The following is a 17,603-nucleotide window of genomic DNA, read 5'->3' as shown; positions in this document are numbered from 1 at the left end:
TCAGTTCCCTGAGATGAAGGGAATGAGACATTGCAAAAGCTAGCTGCACTACTACTTCAGTGAATTGAGGAAAGAGTAATGCCCTCTGTCCCTCAGTCAGAAAAATCTGAAGTAATGGTGACTGAGCGCCCGCTTATATAGACTGCTGCGCGCCTAAAGGGGCAGAGCTCAAATCACCATTGCCAATCAGACATTTCCCGTTATTGTACAAGGGTTTCAACTAGGTTGTCGAGGAAAGGATTTCCCCATACTGCTTACAGCAATGTCTCATTCCCTTTATCTCACTTAACCAAGGTTACATGTGCAACCGGAGACGTTTTCATGAGGTATGTCACTTTTAATATCAGTGAAAATCATATGTGATCATATTTCATACTCTATATGTGTGTATGTCACATTTCTGTATTGGAAAAATTATAGTTGCAGGAAATATTATGTGAACCCCTGGATTTACCTGGATTTCGACATGCATTGGTCATAAAAATGTATCTGATCTTCAACTAAGTCACAACAGTAGACAAACATGACTGCTTAAACCAACAGACAGACAATTGAATGTTTTTTTTTTTTTTTTTTAACACACTGTGTAAAACATTCACAGTGTGGGTTGAGAAAAGTCTGTGAACTCTTGGATTTAACAACTGGTTGACCCTCCTTTGGCAGCAGTAACCTCCACCAAACATTTCCTGTAATTGCGGATCATACTTGCACTACTGTCAGGAAGAATCTTACACCATTCCTTCAGTTCAGCAATATTCTCGGGATATCTGGTGTGAATTGCTCTCTTGAGGCCATGTCAAAGCATCTCAATTGGGTTGAGGCAGGATTCTGACTGGGCACTATAGAAGGTAATTTTTTTTCCTTTTGATGCCATTCTGTTGTTGATTTACAGGCTTACATTCTCCTTCAATGCCCTGATAAACCTGGGAATTTATTTTGGGAAGCCATTTGCAGGTATGAGGTTTTGATGTTAGTATGCTGTGCCTTTTTTTCTCCACATATAGCGATGTGTGTTTTTTCCAAACTACTCAACTTTGGTTTCATCTGTCCACAGAATATTTTTCCAGTAGCACTGTGGAATATCTAGGTGCTCTTCTGCAAACTTCAGAAGTGCAAATGTTTTTTTGAACAGCAGTGGCCTACTCTGTATTGTCCTCTCATGAACTGTTCTTGGAGAGGTTTGAAAAGCCTGCGGAACACCAACAGAGATATTTAAAAAGGTAATACTCTATGATGTGTTTTTGTCCACACAAAGTAAATCAATGGGGTCAGAGACTTGAAAGCTCTAAAAAGGACATAAAGGTAGCATAAAGGTAATCCATACGACTCAAGTGTTTTAATCCATGTTTTCTGAAGCAATACAATTGCTTTGGTTGAGATACAAAGCAAAACTTCAGTCCTTATTTTAGTAAAAAGACCAGATCTCTTATGCACCTTCATGAGAGAAGCTCATTTACACATCCCTGTGCTTGATTCATGCGTGCCTGCATGTTCACACAAAAATGATATGTTGTTACTATATGACCATGTGCTACATGGACAGGCTCACCGTTGTGCACTGACTCAGCTCTGCTGAACACATTTACATATGCGTCCTCCCGCAAACATTGATGGGGGAGTGTAGGATGGAGGATGCCGCGACTGGGCCCCCCATTTTGAGATTATATTCTTCTCACCACAATTGTACAGAGCGGTTATCTGAGTTACCATAGACATTCTCTGTTGACCTCTCTCATCAACAAGGCATTTCCATCAGCAGAACTGCCGCTCACAGGATGTTTTTTGTTTTTGGCACCATTCTGAGTAAATTCTAGAGACTGTTGTGTGCAGTGCTTGAAGTGGGGAGGTACGCAGCGGTATGCAATACCTGCACTTCCATAATTTACTTTACAGAGTACCGTCAGTTTTTCTTACGTACCACCACTTCTCAGAGTCTCCCGGTACAATGTAATGTCTTTATTTAATGTAAGTCAGTGATTTGATGCGGCCCGCCAATCACTTTTATCTGACCTTCCAAATGATCTTGATAAAATTTCGGTAAACATCCAAACACTCTCTGAGCGAAACTCAGCCGTGAGTTTAACAACACTCAACACATGCAACAGCATTGGTGCTCGTCAAGCTATCCGTGGTCCAGTTCCAGAGGAACGCAAGTGTTTAAGCTTGTCTGGATATAGTTCAGTTTCATTCTTCTACAAAACATGAACCAGCAACTTTTGGGGGAGCACATTTCATTGCGTCTTATTCACTCAAATGTATTTATGCAAATTAGCTGCTGGGTGCAGAAAAAACTACAGACTTAAAAAAATGCTGTTACAGAAGTGATGTCAGCTCATATGCACAGCCTTTTTTCACAAGAGGCAAAAACAATTATGAAAACCGAACCTTCAAAGAAAATACATAGGAAAATTTGCTTTTATTCTCCATTCTTTTCGGTAGTGCTCGTAAAAAGATTATGTGAATTGTCATTGAACTTGCCTATGCATATATACTGACAGTGTTTGGTTCTACATCGTTCTCAAACCTGAACATCATCAAGTCAGTTTGTTCACCATTTCTAATTATTATTATCTGCACAAGTATCTGGCTCCTGTGTGCAAATTAATGTGTGCAGGATAAGGAAGGCAAATTTTGCCCTCATTGAATGGGAGGATAATACAAATAAAAAAAAAGGAAAAACAGACATAATGCTCTTTTTCAGTTTTAAGCTACATTTATTTTGTGTAAAAAGACAGTTCTACATTAGATTGCCTTTGTTCTCTTATGTGTGTTGATACTGACAAAGATACAGACTTTAGCAGATCTAAATATTCTTTCTATAAATAAACATATGTTGCAAGCAAAAAGTCTATTTTAACAAAGAGTATATTCTCCCCCCCCCCCCAAATTCAAGTTTAATACTAACAACAAGAGGGGCCTGGGTAGCTCAGTGAGAAAAGACAACGACTAACACCCCTGGAGTCACGAGTTCAAATCCAGGGTGTGCTGAGTGACTTCAGCCAGGTCTCCTAAGCAACCAAATTGGCCCGGTTGCTAGGGAGGGTAGAGTCACATGGGGTAACCTATTCATGGTCACTATAATGTGGTTTGCTCTCAGTGGGGCGCGTGGTGAGTTGTGCATGGATGTTGCTGAGAATAGCGTGAAGCCTCCACACACGCTATATCTCCACGGTAACGCGCTCAACAAGCCACGTGATAAGATGCACGGATTGACTGTCTCAGACACAGAGGCAACTGGGATTCGTCCTCTGCCACCCAGATTGAGGTGAGTCACTATGCCACCATGAGGACTTAAAGCGCATTGGGATTTGGGCATTCCAAATTGGGGAGAAAAAGGGAAGAATTTGTTTTTAAATAAATACTAACAAGGAGAGTACCTGCACTTTTTTTCTTCCAGTCTCTAGAATTTACTTGAATGGTGCCAAAAATACATTCCGTGTACAGTTCTGTAGACAGAAATGCCTTGTTGATGAGAAAGGTCAACAGAGAATGGCCAGACTGGTTCGAACTGACAAAGACTACCATAACTCAGATAACCGCTCTGTTCAATTGTTGTGAGAAGAATAGCATCTCAGAATGCTATTCTGAGATGCGGGTTGGCGCTGTTTTTGTGGCACGAGGAGGACCTACACAATATTAGGCAGGTGGTTTTAATGTTGTGGCTGATCGGTGTATCTGTCTAGCACAACAAACAAACAAACAAACAAACAAACAACAAACAAACAAACAAACAAACAAAACAACAACAACAACAACAACAACAACAACAAAAAAACAATGTTAGTCCTTTTTGGACACTGTTAACTGTTGTTCTATGGAAAAGAGCCGTTAGAAGATTTTTCAAAAAAATTGCAAAGATATAAGGGTGAGTAAATAATGACAGAATATTCACTTTTTTGGTAAACTATTCCATTGAGTGCCATAAATGAATCAGATTTAAACATAAAAACACAACTTATATGCATACAAATATATAATAAAAAAAAACACGAATTAATTAATTGAATTTATTCTCTTCTCCGATAATTCAAAGGAAATAATCTTTATACTACTCCGCCCCTCCAGAGGGAAATATAAAGCTGAGGCTCTCACTCAGGTCCGATAGCGCGTGTGATGATACACGGACGCGCGCGAGTTTACTGACTGAGCGTCTCCTCGTCTGTGAGGGAAAACCTAAACCGCATCCCTGTTCCTAAAGGTGAGACGTCTTCTTTACTATCGTCTGTTACATCTAGCAATTCTGTTTTATTGCTTTGCCTACAAAACTTCTCAATGCATATAGCCTACCGAATAAAATATAAGTATTATAGAAAAGTTTAAGACACGTTCCCAAAACGACTTGATAAATCAGTAAAAGTTGTAGAAGTGTAATTAGACGTTGGAACAATACAGTATATATATATATATATATATATATATATATATATATATATATATATATATATATATATATAAATACGTTAATATGCATTATAATGCAATAGTCTAATTAATGGAAGTGATTACCAAAATGTATCTGATATAAATACTTTCCCGTCAGCTTGATTAAACAATAGTGCGCAAACTGTGTGTATGTGAGTGCGTGTATATGACAGACAGAGTTGCGTATTCGCGAGTGTATACTGAAAACTGTGCGTTATGTTCCGACCTGATGTCATAATATATTTCACTGCATGTTTTTTGAGCAGTTGCTGGCTGATCAAACAGAAAGCCAGAAAAAAACTGATGGTTTCATTGAATTGCTTGGAGTGAGACTAATCCATGCTGCTTCTTTTATTTTTATTTATCTGGGAGATAAGTAGGCTATTCAGCGGGATAGTCAATCCAAAAATGAAAATCCTGTTATCATGTTGTTCCAAATCCTTATTATAACTTTCATGGTTAGCAACACTTTACATTTACTGGATTATAAAAGGGTTAATTAATGACCAATACATCATTTACAAATGCATTATAAATCTTAGCAGTTATACCAACATGAATAAAAAGGGTGAATTTCACGCAATACTTGCCAAATAGTGAGCATTTTAACTTACATGTTATAAATGCTTAATAATTACTTGTATTTATACTTCCAGTAATTATCAAAAACATAAAATGTCCTTATAATTCATGATTTATTTCACAATGCAGCAAAAATAGGCTATTATAGTAAGATTAAAAGGAGAGATTGTCATTTGCTACAGTGTGCTTTGTGTTTATAATATTCAGTACTGTAATGTTTTGACTTGTAATGTCACGTTGATGTCAAAAGATTGGTGCTACCTGAGTGGTGCCCCAATTAGTCCTAGTTACATTAAGTCCTCTGTAAAAACACTTCATGCTTATTCACAGCATATATTATACAATAAAGCCTGAACCATTAAACTATATGCACTTTATGTTCATAGGTTTCTAATGTTGGCAACACTTTAAAATATTCTTCACATGTGTCCACTTTACATTAAGGTATATTTTCACAGCTAACTTATGTTAAATAAGTGTTATTAATAGAGATGTCAGAATTAATGTGTTAACATGTGATTAATTAAAAAAAACATTACATTTTCTTAATTGCGTTAGCATTCTGAGATGCTATTCTTCTCACCACAATTGAACAGAGCGGTTATCTGAGTTATGGTAGACTTTGTCAGTTCGAACCAGTCTGGCCATTCTCTGTTGAACTCTCTCATCAACAAGGCATTTCTGTCCACAGAACTGTACACAGAATGTATTTTTTGGCACCATTCAAGTAAATTCTAGTGACTGGAAAAAAAAAAGTGCAGGTACTCTCCTTGTTAGTATTTATTAAATGTTTTTTTTTCTTTCTATTTTCTCCCCAATTTGGAATGCCCAGTTCCCAATGCGCTTTAAGTCCTCATGGTGGCGTAGTGACTCACCTCAATCCGGGTGGCAGAGGACGAATCCCAGTTGCCTCCACATCTGAGACAGTCAGAATTAATGCGTTAACACGTGATTAATTAAAAAAAAACATTAAATTTTCTTAATTGCGTTTAACGCATTTACTTTTAATACAAAGTAAACCAGCATAAACACTTGCTGGAAGGGCAGAACCTTTGCGATGTGTCTGCTCGGAGTCATTACTCTGAAACACACACCACAAACACACATACAACAGCGCTTCTGAGTCAGTGATAAAATGACGGAGAAAAGACCTCTCAACACTATTTGATGTACAAAAAAAGCCCAGATGAAACTTGTGAAAAAAATCAAGTATTTTTTTAGTCTATGTAAGGCTCATTTTAATTACCACAGATCAGGGGCGTAGATTCTGGGAGTGATCGGGAGATGTTACCCCCAAATAATCAAGACTAGTACAACGCCCCCACACCCCACTTCACAATACAACCCTACGAATCTATGCCCTTGCCACAGAAGCATGCCAAGTCTTAACTATCACCAAAACGTAGAATGAGATGTTTTTGTCTGCAAGCGCTTTTCTTGTGGAGTTCAAAGCGGCAATTGATGCTGGCGCTGATACCCTGATGGAAATCATGAATGATTGCTGTAAAAAAGCGGATAGCCACAGTCTACCAGCAGATTAATATTGTGGAGGATGAGAGTTTAAGAGATTTAATGCCCATTGCAATGAAAATGCAATCTATGTGGGACTAGTTCTTTCAGTTAGTCAAACTCCCACTTAGACTTTGTGAAACGTTTAATTTTACTTGAATTTGTGCCATTTTAATACATTTCTATCTTTACACTGTGGAAGGCTTTGTTTGAAAAATGATAATAAGGCATTATATTGTTACATATTGTTTTATAGATGGAAATAAATGCATTCTGACAGGAAAATAATTATATATAGTATCAAATTTCAGCCACTTCAAAATCTGCAATTAATCACGATTAACTATAATACAAATAATAATAAAAAAAAAAAAAAAACAGCACTAGTTATTAAGCATTTATAACATTTGAGGTAAAATGGCTCAATGTTTGGCTGATATTGCATGAAAGTCACCCTTTTTATGCATGTTGTTATAAACACATATTAAGGATTTATTATGCATTTGTAAATGAATTATAAATCATTAATAAATAAATATAAAACCTTAACAAAAGGAATATTAATGTAAAATGTTACTACTCTTATTCTGCAGTAGAGCTTATATATCTTATGTAGAGGAGATAGTTTGCAAAGAGTTTATGTTGATCTTTTCCATACAAGTATATACTAAAGTGGCTTTCGAGCTCCAAAGATGATAAAAAGCACCATAAAAGCACCTTAAAAGTAGTCCATGTGTCTCTTGCAAGTCTAGCTTTGGGTGACGTACAGCCCGCAAATTTAAGTCGTTATTTACTGAAAATCTTACTTTACCCTTTGGCATAGCTTTTGAATATCATTCGCATCATCATATTATTGCATCAATAATAAAACGAAATAGAATTTTGCCACTTGATTTCAGAAAACCATATTACTTTATATATTGTATTTTGACAGAATTAGGCATTGCAAAGTTTTGTTTTTGTAATTTGGGGTTATATATGTTTTCAGAACCTGTCATTATTTCTGGGAGGCTTAAGGATGCTGCCTTACCTACACTGTACATTTCAAAGAGTAAAAATATTGTGAAATCATTTAAATATGTTTCATAATCTCATGGGCACTGAAAATTTCATAGTGTTTATTCTCCTGACAGCTTGTCAGATGCATGCATTATTAGCAGTCATGCCGTCTTTATGTCAGTGCATTAATATGTGAGTGGGATATCCCTGCAATATAATCGGATTCTGGAGGATTCTAATCCCATTCTTTGATTTACGTCACCACTTTGGTAAACAAATAATTCCTGTTTTTCATCTTCCTCCTTAATGAAATATGTTTTCACTGTCTGAATGTGCCCATGCAGCTAGACAAAACATTTCAAACCCTCTGAGAAAGTATTTTCTGATAATAGATCAACTGATCAACTGTACATTTGCATTTAAAGGGAAAATGTCATGGTTAGTTGTGTAACCTCCATTCCCTGATGGAGGGAACGAGACGTTGTGTCGATGTAGTGACACTAGGGGTCACTCTTGGGAGCCCGAGACACCTCTGGTCTTTGATAAAAGGCCAATGAAAACTGGCGAGTGGTATTTGCATGCCACTCCCCCGGACATACGGGTATAAAAGGAGCTGGTATGCAACCACTCATTCAGGTTTTATGCTGAGGAGCCGAGACAAGGTCCGGCCATTTCAGCGGGTAGTTCAGCGTTGTGGAAGGGGGGACACAACATCTCATACCCTCCATCAGGGAACAGAGGTTACACAAGTAACCATGACGTTCCCTATCTGTCACTCACTCGACGTTGTGCCAATGTAGTGACACTAGGGGTCCCTATACAAAACGCCACAACTGGCTGAACTGTGTTACGTGAACTGGCGGTGTGTGGTGGGCAGACCACTGTGTGCCTCATAGCCAGCACACCAGATCAACACGTAACCTCCCCCAACTTAGTTATGAGTGTCGAACGGCCCTTTGGAGACAAGTCGACTACCCAAAAGACAGGCTAACCCAGTCGTGGCCTCTTTTCCCCTTCTTTTTTTCCACTCCCTAAAAAAGAAGGGGGATTATCTGACTGGGCCGCCAGGTCCAGTCGGGGAGTGTCCCTCCCAAGGGGAAGACACCGCGGAGACCACACCTCTCCCAAAGGGGGGGGGGGTATTTAAGTGGAAAAATACATCACATGGTTTTCCGACCATGTGGAGAGTCTTCAAGGTAGATGCTACCCAACGGGGGAGGAGTTACTACAAACATGGAGACTGGGGCAGAGGGGCTCTGCCCAAGGAAGACGCAGTTTGCCAACAAGGAAACGAATTGGCGGAAGATATACATTGCATGGGGTTAGCCTTACAGGGAACCGTCACATGCGCAGCACCTACCCCAGAACAGGACTCTTAGTTAGCACGTGTACTGGGCCGGCAGCAAGTCTCTCCGAAAACTCGACTGCCACAGGGCTCGGAAGAAGTCAACCAGGGAACAAAGTTTGTGAACACTACTGGGAATTAATGGCACACGTCTTCAGCTCAAAAGGAGGTGGAAGGCGCTATGTGCAAGCGATACACCCGGCCAGCTATCCGCAGGCTTATCCGCTTGTATTGCGTGCCACCTGGGATGAAACCGATTCCACCCGGAGCTTGTAGAGCCTTGCAAAGATGTTGGGTGTTGCCCAGCCTGCTGCTCTGCAAATGTCTGTTAGAGAGGCACCCCTGGCCAGGGCCCAGGAGGCCACTACACCCCTGGTAGAATGGGCTCGAAGCCCTACCGGGGGCGGCATGTCCTGGGCGTGATATGCCATAGTTATGGCGTCAATGAGCCAGTGGGCGATCCTCTGCTTGGAGACAGTGCTTCCTTTCCGCTGTGCACCAAAGCAGACAAAGAGCTGCTCAGAGATCCTAAAGCTCTGTGTGCGATCCAAATAGATGCGTAAAGCACGCACCGGACACAGCAACGACAGGGCTGGGTCTGCCTCCTCCTGAGGCAGTGCTTGCAGGTTCACCACCTGTTCTCTAAAAGGGGTCGTGGGAACCTTGGGCACATAGCCTGGTCGGGGTCTCAGGATCACGTGAGAGTAGCCCGGACCGAAATCCAGGCACATTTCACTGACAGAGAATGCTTGCAGGTCTCCTACCCTCTTGATGGAAGTGAGTGCAGTCAGGATTGCAGTCTTCAAGGAGAGTGCCTTAAGCTCGGTTGACTGCAAAGGCTCAAAGGGAGGCTCTCTATAGACCCTGAAGAACTACAGAGAGGTTCCATGAGGGAACAAGGTGCGGTCTGGAGGGATTCAGCCTCCTGGCGCCTCTTAGGAACTTGATGATCAGATCGTGCTTCCCTAAGGACTTACCATCGACTGCGTCATGGTGTGCTGCTATGGCGGCAATGTACACCTTCAAGGTGGAAGGGGACAGCCTCCCTTCCAACCTCTCCTGTAGGAAGGAAAGCACTGATCCGACTGCGCATTTCTGGGGGTCTTCCCGTCGGGAAGAACACCACTTAGCGAACAGACGCCACTTAAAGGCATACAGGCGCCTCGTAGAGGGGGCCGTAGCCTGAGTGATCATGTCTACCACCACTTAGGTCTTCCGCATCCCATCCAGGGGCCAGACATGGAGATTCCAGCGGTCTAGTCGCGGGTGCCAGATGGTGCCCCGTCCCTGAGAAAGAAGGTCCTTCCTCAGGGGAATTCGCCAGGGGTGGGGTGGGGCTGTCGCGAGGAGCGTGAGGTCCGAGAACCACGTCTGGGTGGGCCAACAGGGTGCTACCAGGATGACCTGCTCCTCGTCCTCCCTGACCTTGCACAGGGTCTGTGCAAGTAGGCTCACTGGGGGAAACACATATTTGTGCATGCCAGGGGGCCAGCTGTGTGCCAACGCGTTTATGCCAAGGGGTGCCTCGGTCAGGGCGTTCCAGAGAGGGGAGTGGGGAGGATTCTTGGGAGGCGAACAGGTGCACCTGTGCCTATCTGAATTGACTCCAAATCAGCTGGACCACCTGAGGGTGGAGTCTCCACTCTCCCCTGAGGGTAACCTGTCGTGACAGCGCGTCTGCTGTAGTGATGAGGTTGCCCGGGATGTGAGTGGCTCACAGCGACTTGAAGTGCTGCTGACTCCAGAGGAGGAGACGGCGGGTGACTTGTGACATACAACGAGAGCGCAGACCGCCTTGGCGGTTGACATATGCTACCGTTGCCATGTTGTCATCTGAATTAACACATGCTTGCCCTGGATCAATGGCCGAAACCTCCGCAGGGTGAGCAGAATTGCCAACAACTCAAGGCAGTTGATGTGCCAAGCCGGCGGTTGCGTATCTGTTGCAAACAGTGCTCCAGCCCGTTTTGGAGGCGTCCGTCGTGACCACGACGCGCCTGGAGACCAGTTCTAGGGGAACACCTGGCCGTAGAAATGAGAGGTCGGTCCAAGGGCTGAAGAGACGGTGACAGACCGGCGTGATGACCACGCAATGTGTCCCGTGGCGCCATGCCCATCTCGGGACTCAAGTCCGAAGCTGGTGCTGAAGTGGTCTCATATTCATCAACCCGAGCCAGGTGGCCACCGCTGAGGATGCTATATGCCCCAGGAGCCTCTGAAAAAGTTTCAGTGGAACCGCTGTTTTCTGTTTGAACGCCTTCAAACAGGCCAACACCGACTGGGTGTGCTCGTTCGTGAGGCGCGCTGTCAAAAAGACTGAATCCAACTCCAAACCGAGAAAAGAGATGCTCTGAACCGGGAGGAGCTTGCTCTTTTCCCAGTTGACCCAAAGCCCTAGTTGGCTGAGGTGTTAGAGCACCAAGTCCCTGTGTGCGCACAACATGTCCCGAGAGTGAGCTAAGATTAGCCAGTCGTCGAGATAGTTGAGAATACAAATGCCCACCTCCCTTAGCGGGGCAAGGGCTGCCTCTGCGACCTTCGTGAAGATGCGAGGGGACAGGGACAGGCCGAAAGGGAGGACCTTGTACTGATATCTGACCCTCGAATGAAAACCGCAGGAAGGGTCTGTGTCGAGGAAGGATCGATACGTGGAAGAATACTTCAGGTTTACCGCCGCAAACCAATCTTGATGCCGGATGCTCGCCAGAATGCGTTTTTGCATCAGCATCTTGAACGGGAGTCTGTGTAAAGCCCGGTTCAGTACTCGCAGGTCCAAGATTGGCCGCAACCCACCGCCATTTTTCGGTATGATGAAGTAGGGGCTGTAAAACCCCTTCTTCATCTCGGCCGGAGGGACAGGTTCTATCGCGCCCTTCTGTAGGAGGGTAGTGATATCCGCGCGCAAAGTAGCAGCGTTTTCGTCCTTCACCAAGGTGAAGTGGATACCGCTGAACCTGGGCGGACGCCTGGCGAACTGAATCGCGTAGCCGAGTCGGACGGTCCGGACCAGCCATCGCAACGGATTGGAAAGTGCAAGCCACGCGTCCAAGCTCCGCGCAAGGAGGACCAAAGGGACAACATCGTCGGACGTACCGGCTGGTGGGGCCTCGCGGCGGGGCGGAGCTCGATGTGCCACACCATGTCATGGCCATGCTGAGTCTAGGGACATCGAAGCACTTACCTGGCTCCTTGTGACCACCCCCGGAACAGCCTGGGACGGGGGAGGAAGAGGCCTGTCCTCGTGACCCATGGAGACTGTCACATCGGGGGCGGATTTGTGCCACAGCTGGGCGCTTAGGGGTGGGAGACCGCCGCTGGAGCGCCAAACCTGCCAAATAGAGTGGTGGACGGTGGTTGTGTTGATGGCCATGCACACCGGATACGTGACCCAGAGAACAAGGAAACCGAACAAAAAGATTCTCCTCCCGGCCTTTGACCGGGGGATGGAGAGGTCTGCTTACCAGCTCCAGAGCAGCGGGTTTCGTCGTCCCTGGGTGCTGTGAAGCCTTTTATGGGTTCTTGGCGGCCGCGAGACGGGTGGCGTCTGCTTCCTGCAGTGGGCTCCATGCCGGGGCTGGGCATCAATCCCGGGGCGGAACTACCCTCGTGCAGTTCCTTTAGCGCCTTGGCGCACTGCAGGAGAGCCATGGCGTGCAGGGCTGAGGCGGCTTGTCCAGCGGCACCGTAGGCCTTAGCCATCAGTCAGAGATGACGAAAACTTACAGGCCTTGGACGGGGGCTTTGGGCACCGCGAGTGCCTTTATCCACCGGGGGATTGCCGAATAGCCCTTGGCCGCCCCACCATCGAGAGTAGTGAGGGCAGGGAAGCTGAAAAGATCGGGACCAGGCAGTAAAAAAGTGCCTCCCATGACCTTGTCAGCTCTTCATGCACTTCCAGGAATAAAGGAACGGGGACGAGGCGTGGCTTTGAGCGGTGCCGCGAGCCTAGGAACCAATCATCGATCCGCGAGGGTTCAGGGAAGAGTGGAGGGTTCCACTCTAGCTGACGCTCGCGGCTGCCCGGGAAAGCATGTCGTCATCTGTGGGTCAGCCTGTGACTGGGCAATCGTCCCCGCAGGGAGGAGCCCAGCTGAGGCTTCCACGTCTGACTGGACGAGCCCACTCTCTGATGCTGCGCTCAAGAGCTCATCACTTTCGCGGGCTCCGAATAAGAGGTTGAACTCGCCGTGAGACGAGCCGGTGGACTCATCCGGAAGCCCGATCGGGGCAGACGAGCGTGCTGGGGAATGGGAGGTCCGCGGGGGGATACCCGGTGGAGGCGGTCCCATTGGGGTCCCCAAATCGCCCCCAGTGCTAGCCGCGCTGGCCTCATACCTGTGGGTAAAAGGACCGAGTTGGGGAGCCTCTGGGGAGGCTTGCTTTCTTACGAAGGCGAGCCACGACCGCGTCGTTGCCATGGACATGTCCTCGCAATGAGTACATGACCATCCACGAATGCTGTCTCCGTGTGAGCAGTGCCCAGACACGAAAGATAGTGATCGTGACCGTCAGAAGGCGAGAGATAACGAGCGCAACCAGGAATAACACAATCAGAAAGGCATCTTTAAAAAGACGCGTCTTTAAAAAGACATTCCGTGTGTGCCGCTCTTTTAGAGAAATATACTCTTTTAGAGAAATATACTCTTATTTCTGCCGAAGCGCCCAGGGGCATTCTCTGCAGTGCACCAGTGCAGAGGAGGGAGAAGCCACTGAAATGCGCCATCAGATCCAGCAGAGGTGAATGAACAGTCATGGGAATTCAGCTCAGTGAACATGACCGTTCGGCTCCGAAGAGAAAATCTAATGAGTGGTTGCATGCCAGCTCCTTTTATACCCACATGTCTGGGGGAGTGGCATGCAAATACCACTCGTCAATTTTCATTGGCCTTTTATCAAAGACCAGAGGTGTCTCAGGCTCCCAAGAGTGACCCCTAGTGTCACTACATCGACACAACGTCGAGTGAGTGACAGATAGGGAACTAAAGGTATACCATAAAGTTATTCATTCTATCGTTTTTTTTAATCAATAGCCAATCATGCATTTTACTTCAAGGTCTTTCTGTATTTGTTTAAACCATAGTGTTAGATTGAATTTAAGTTGCCTTGTCAGGATTGAAAAAGGAGGCACTTAACAAAATTGTTAAAACAGCTATGTCAGGAGGGTCACGTGACACCTTGCAAGGAGCAGACGTGTTAGCGACGAGCTCTGTGCACTTTGCTGAATTTTCGATTATTCTCATGTTATAATCTGGTGAAATTTGAAACACCCAGTTATACATTTGCCCTTTGTTGCAAAACATGGCAAAGAAGTCAAAATCCTCGGGTTCTGGAGACATTAAAAGACACTTACGTGTTCAGGATGAAAGCCCCGACAGGCCTACAGACCGGGGACTCGATTTGGTTGGCGCAGTGGGAGAGGAGATCCAGCGTCAGTTGTCCAACATGTCGGTGATGTTGACAAAGATTCTTGCTGAGTTGGAGGATCTTGCTGTAATACATCATCGATTACGGCGATGGAAATAAAATTCTCTGAGTTAGGTACAAGAGTGACTGATGTTGAAAAACGAATTGATTTTTTGGAATCTTCGGAGAGGGAATTAACCGCTAATCCACCCGCGACCAAAGTTGATTTGGAACATCTCCTTGAAAAGCTTGAAGATCTTGAAAATAGAAGCCGCAGGAATAACGTTCGAATTATTGGAATTCCTGAGCATGAGGAGGGCAGAGATATGGTGAAATTCCTAGACGAGTTTTTCCCAAGTCTGCTCGACATAACAGGCCATAAGCTGGAAATCGAGCGAGCTCACAGAGTCCCAGCTCATAGATCTGCTGAGGGAGACAGGCCCTGATCGATTCTGGCCAGATTTTTGAGATCATCCAATAAAGATCTTGTGTTGCGCCAGGCAAGGAGCAAAGGGAAGCTTTCTTGGAAGAACTATAATATTTTCTTGTTCCCGGACGCGATCGGTTCAATGAATGTAAGAAACTCTTACATCAGAAAAAGATCTTGTTTGCTCTGAAGTTCCCGGCCAAATTGAGAATAGAAGGTCGCAAAGTATTTACATGTCCAAATCTGGCAATGTCTTTTATAGAATCAATGTCTGAGTAAACCATTGGATGTTTCTCATGTGAGTGGGTCTGACTCGCTGTACTTACTCTTGAGGAAGCTGGGCGACATTTTAGGTTTTTTGCATTGGTTCCGCTGAGCGGCCGGAGCTTGTTTTGTGAATAACAATTTTCCTTAAAGAAACTTTTGCATTGATGAAAGATTACTTTTGCATTGAAGTTCCCGGACAGATTGAGAGTGGACACTATGGATGACCGCAAAATATCTACATGCTCACACAAAGGATGTCTTTTATAAAGCTGACGGATTGTGTAAGTCATGGTATATACTTTTATGCGGCCTCCGAGTGAATTGACTCGATCATCCGGGGAATCGGGATGCCGGTTTTGTTTCTTTTTGTATTGGTTCCGCCTAGCGGCTGGAGCTTGTTCCATTGAATAACACTCCTTTGGAACAGCTGTGGATTAATGTGTTCGTTCTTCGTGCTTATTCCTCCTGCTGGCTGTAGTTTGTTTTGTTGAGTTTTTTTTTATGAAACATTGGAATGATTATGTCATCCGCTGAACTCATAACAGCCAGCTCACTAAACATTCGTTTATCTGTCTGAGGAATCTGAATGGTTTTATATCAGCTGGAATTTGTTTTGTGGAGGAACACACCTTTGAGACAGTTCTGTGAATGAATCTAAACGTTCTTTGTGTTCATTCTTCCTATTGACTGGGTTTATTTTACAAAGTATTTTCTGTTATGTAATTTTGCCTCACAAATTTGTGAGGCAAAATTTAGCAATCCATTGGCAAAGTTATCGTGGGGGCTCGTGGGCGTTCATGGACCTTTTGAGTTTAGAGGGATTGTGGCCGGTTGGCGCTTTCATGCGCGGGGTTAATGCGCACATTTTTCTTTTTTCTGTTTGTTTTGTTCGGGGGGATGTTTGGGGGTTGATTGTTTCACTAATGGGGATGTGGTCTGTATAATTTTGTTTTTGACACACAGTTTATTTTTTTTTATTATATCAATATGTCAGTTGTTAATATGAGTGTACTATCTCTCTCCACATGGAATGTAAATGGGTTGGGGCACCCCATAAAAAGAAGAAAGGTTATTTCTTTTCTTAAACGTAAGAAATATGATATAGTGTTTCTTCAAGAAACACATCTCTCCCACAGGAAGCTGAAAAATTTGGGAAGATATGGGGTGGACATGTTTTTTTTAGTGCTGGCTCAAGTAAGAGCAAGGGAGTCATTATACTGATAAATAAACATCTACAATTCAAATTATTAAAGATAAATTAGGAAGAGTAATTATTGTGTTAGTTGAAATTCAAGGGCAAAGGTTGATTTTGGCTAATATTTACGCACCTAACGTTGATAATCAAGGCTTTTTTATAGATCTTGAAGGGATGTTGCAAGTTGCTGGCACTCCTCATGATATAATATTGGTAGGAGACTTTAATCTTTTGATGGACTCAGTCCTTGATCATAGTGAAACAAAAGTGTGTAAGTCCCCTAGAGCAACACTGACGCTTCACAGGATGTGTAAAAATCTTGGTCTTACAGATATTTGGAGACTTTTGAACCCATCTGGTAGGGACTATACATTTTCTTCATCAGTCCATAAGATTTATTCTAGAATAGATTTTTTTTTTATTATATCCAAATCCCTCATTTCATCTGTTGTTGATTGCTCAGTTGGAAATATCTTAGTCTCAGATCATGCTCTGGTGAGTTTAAAGGTGTTGCCATATACAGAGAAAAAGAAATCATATAGTTGGTGCCTTAATGTGTCCCTTTGCAAAATCCTGATTTCCAACAAATGTTAAAGACTGAAATCAGTGTTCATATGGAGACCAACTGGTCCTCAGTATCCTCTGTGGGCGTGGCTTGGGAGGCACTTAAGGCGGTTCTTAGGGGTCGGATCATACAGTATGCCTCATTCATTAAAAAATCCAAAGCACAAGAACTTGTGGAGTTGGAAGGAAATATTAAAAGTACCGAGGCAGAGCTGAAGCGCCGTATGTCATCTGATGGCCTCAGAGAATTGACCTGATTGAAATATAGATATAATACTATTTTGTCATGGAAAGTGGAGTTTTGGTTATTCAGGGCAAGACAGTCATACTTTGAGTCGTGTGACAAAGCAGGAAAACTTTCGGCTAGATATATAAAGTAGAGAGAGTCTTTTTCTATCATTCCCTCAGTGAAATCTGCTTGAGGTGAAATATTTACCTCGGCTATTGATATTAATAATGCCTTTAAAGAGTTCTATCTTGATCTCTATGGTTCCACGTCTTCATCCACTGATGAAGATATTAGGAACTTTGTGGAACCATTAGATCTCCCTAAACTGACGACTGTGCAAAAAAATTCTCTTGATTCTGAGATAACCTTGGAGGAGCTTGATGAGGTAATTAAAGCCTTGCCTACAGGCAAGGCTCCAGGGCCTGATGGCTTTTCCTCTGAGTTTTTCAAATCTTATGCTACAGAACTGGCTCCACTTTTGTTAGAAGTTTATATGGAATCATTAAAGAACGGAAAGCTTCCGCCAACTATGACACAAGCCCGGATCAGTCTGATTCTAAAAAAGGACAAAGATCCAAGCGAGTGTAAAAGTTACCGCCCAATTTCCCTGATCCAGTTAGATGTAAAAATTTTGTCCAAAATTCTGGCTAATCGATTAAGT

The 17,603-nt window shown here is 43.9% G+C and overlaps 1 protein-coding gene across 1 annotated transcript in view; it reads left to right on the top strand.

Annotated features, from left to right (window-relative positions):
- Nucleotides 1-4,121: 4,121 nt before the first annotated feature.
- Nucleotides 4,122-17,603, top strand: part of LOC127415475 (prolactin-releasing peptide receptor-like) — a 47,002-nt gene continuing 33,520 nt past the window's right edge. The window contains exon 1 of the mRNA XM_051654249.1: nucleotides 4,122-4,198. The gene's annotated coding sequence lies outside the window, so the exon portion shown is untranslated. The remainder of the gene's footprint in view (nucleotides 4,199-17,603) is intronic.

Source organism: Myxocyprinus asiaticus, chromosome 24, assembly GCF_019703515.2.
Source record: "Myxocyprinus asiaticus isolate MX2 ecotype Aquarium Trade chromosome 24, UBuf_Myxa_2, whole genome shotgun sequence".
In the NCBI taxonomy this organism is placed as follows: Eukaryota; Metazoa; Chordata; class Actinopteri; order Cypriniformes; family Catostomidae; genus Myxocyprinus; species Myxocyprinus asiaticus.
The sequence above is the reverse complement of the archived record's forward strand: the minus strand, read 5'-3'. Positions and strand labels throughout refer to the sequence as shown.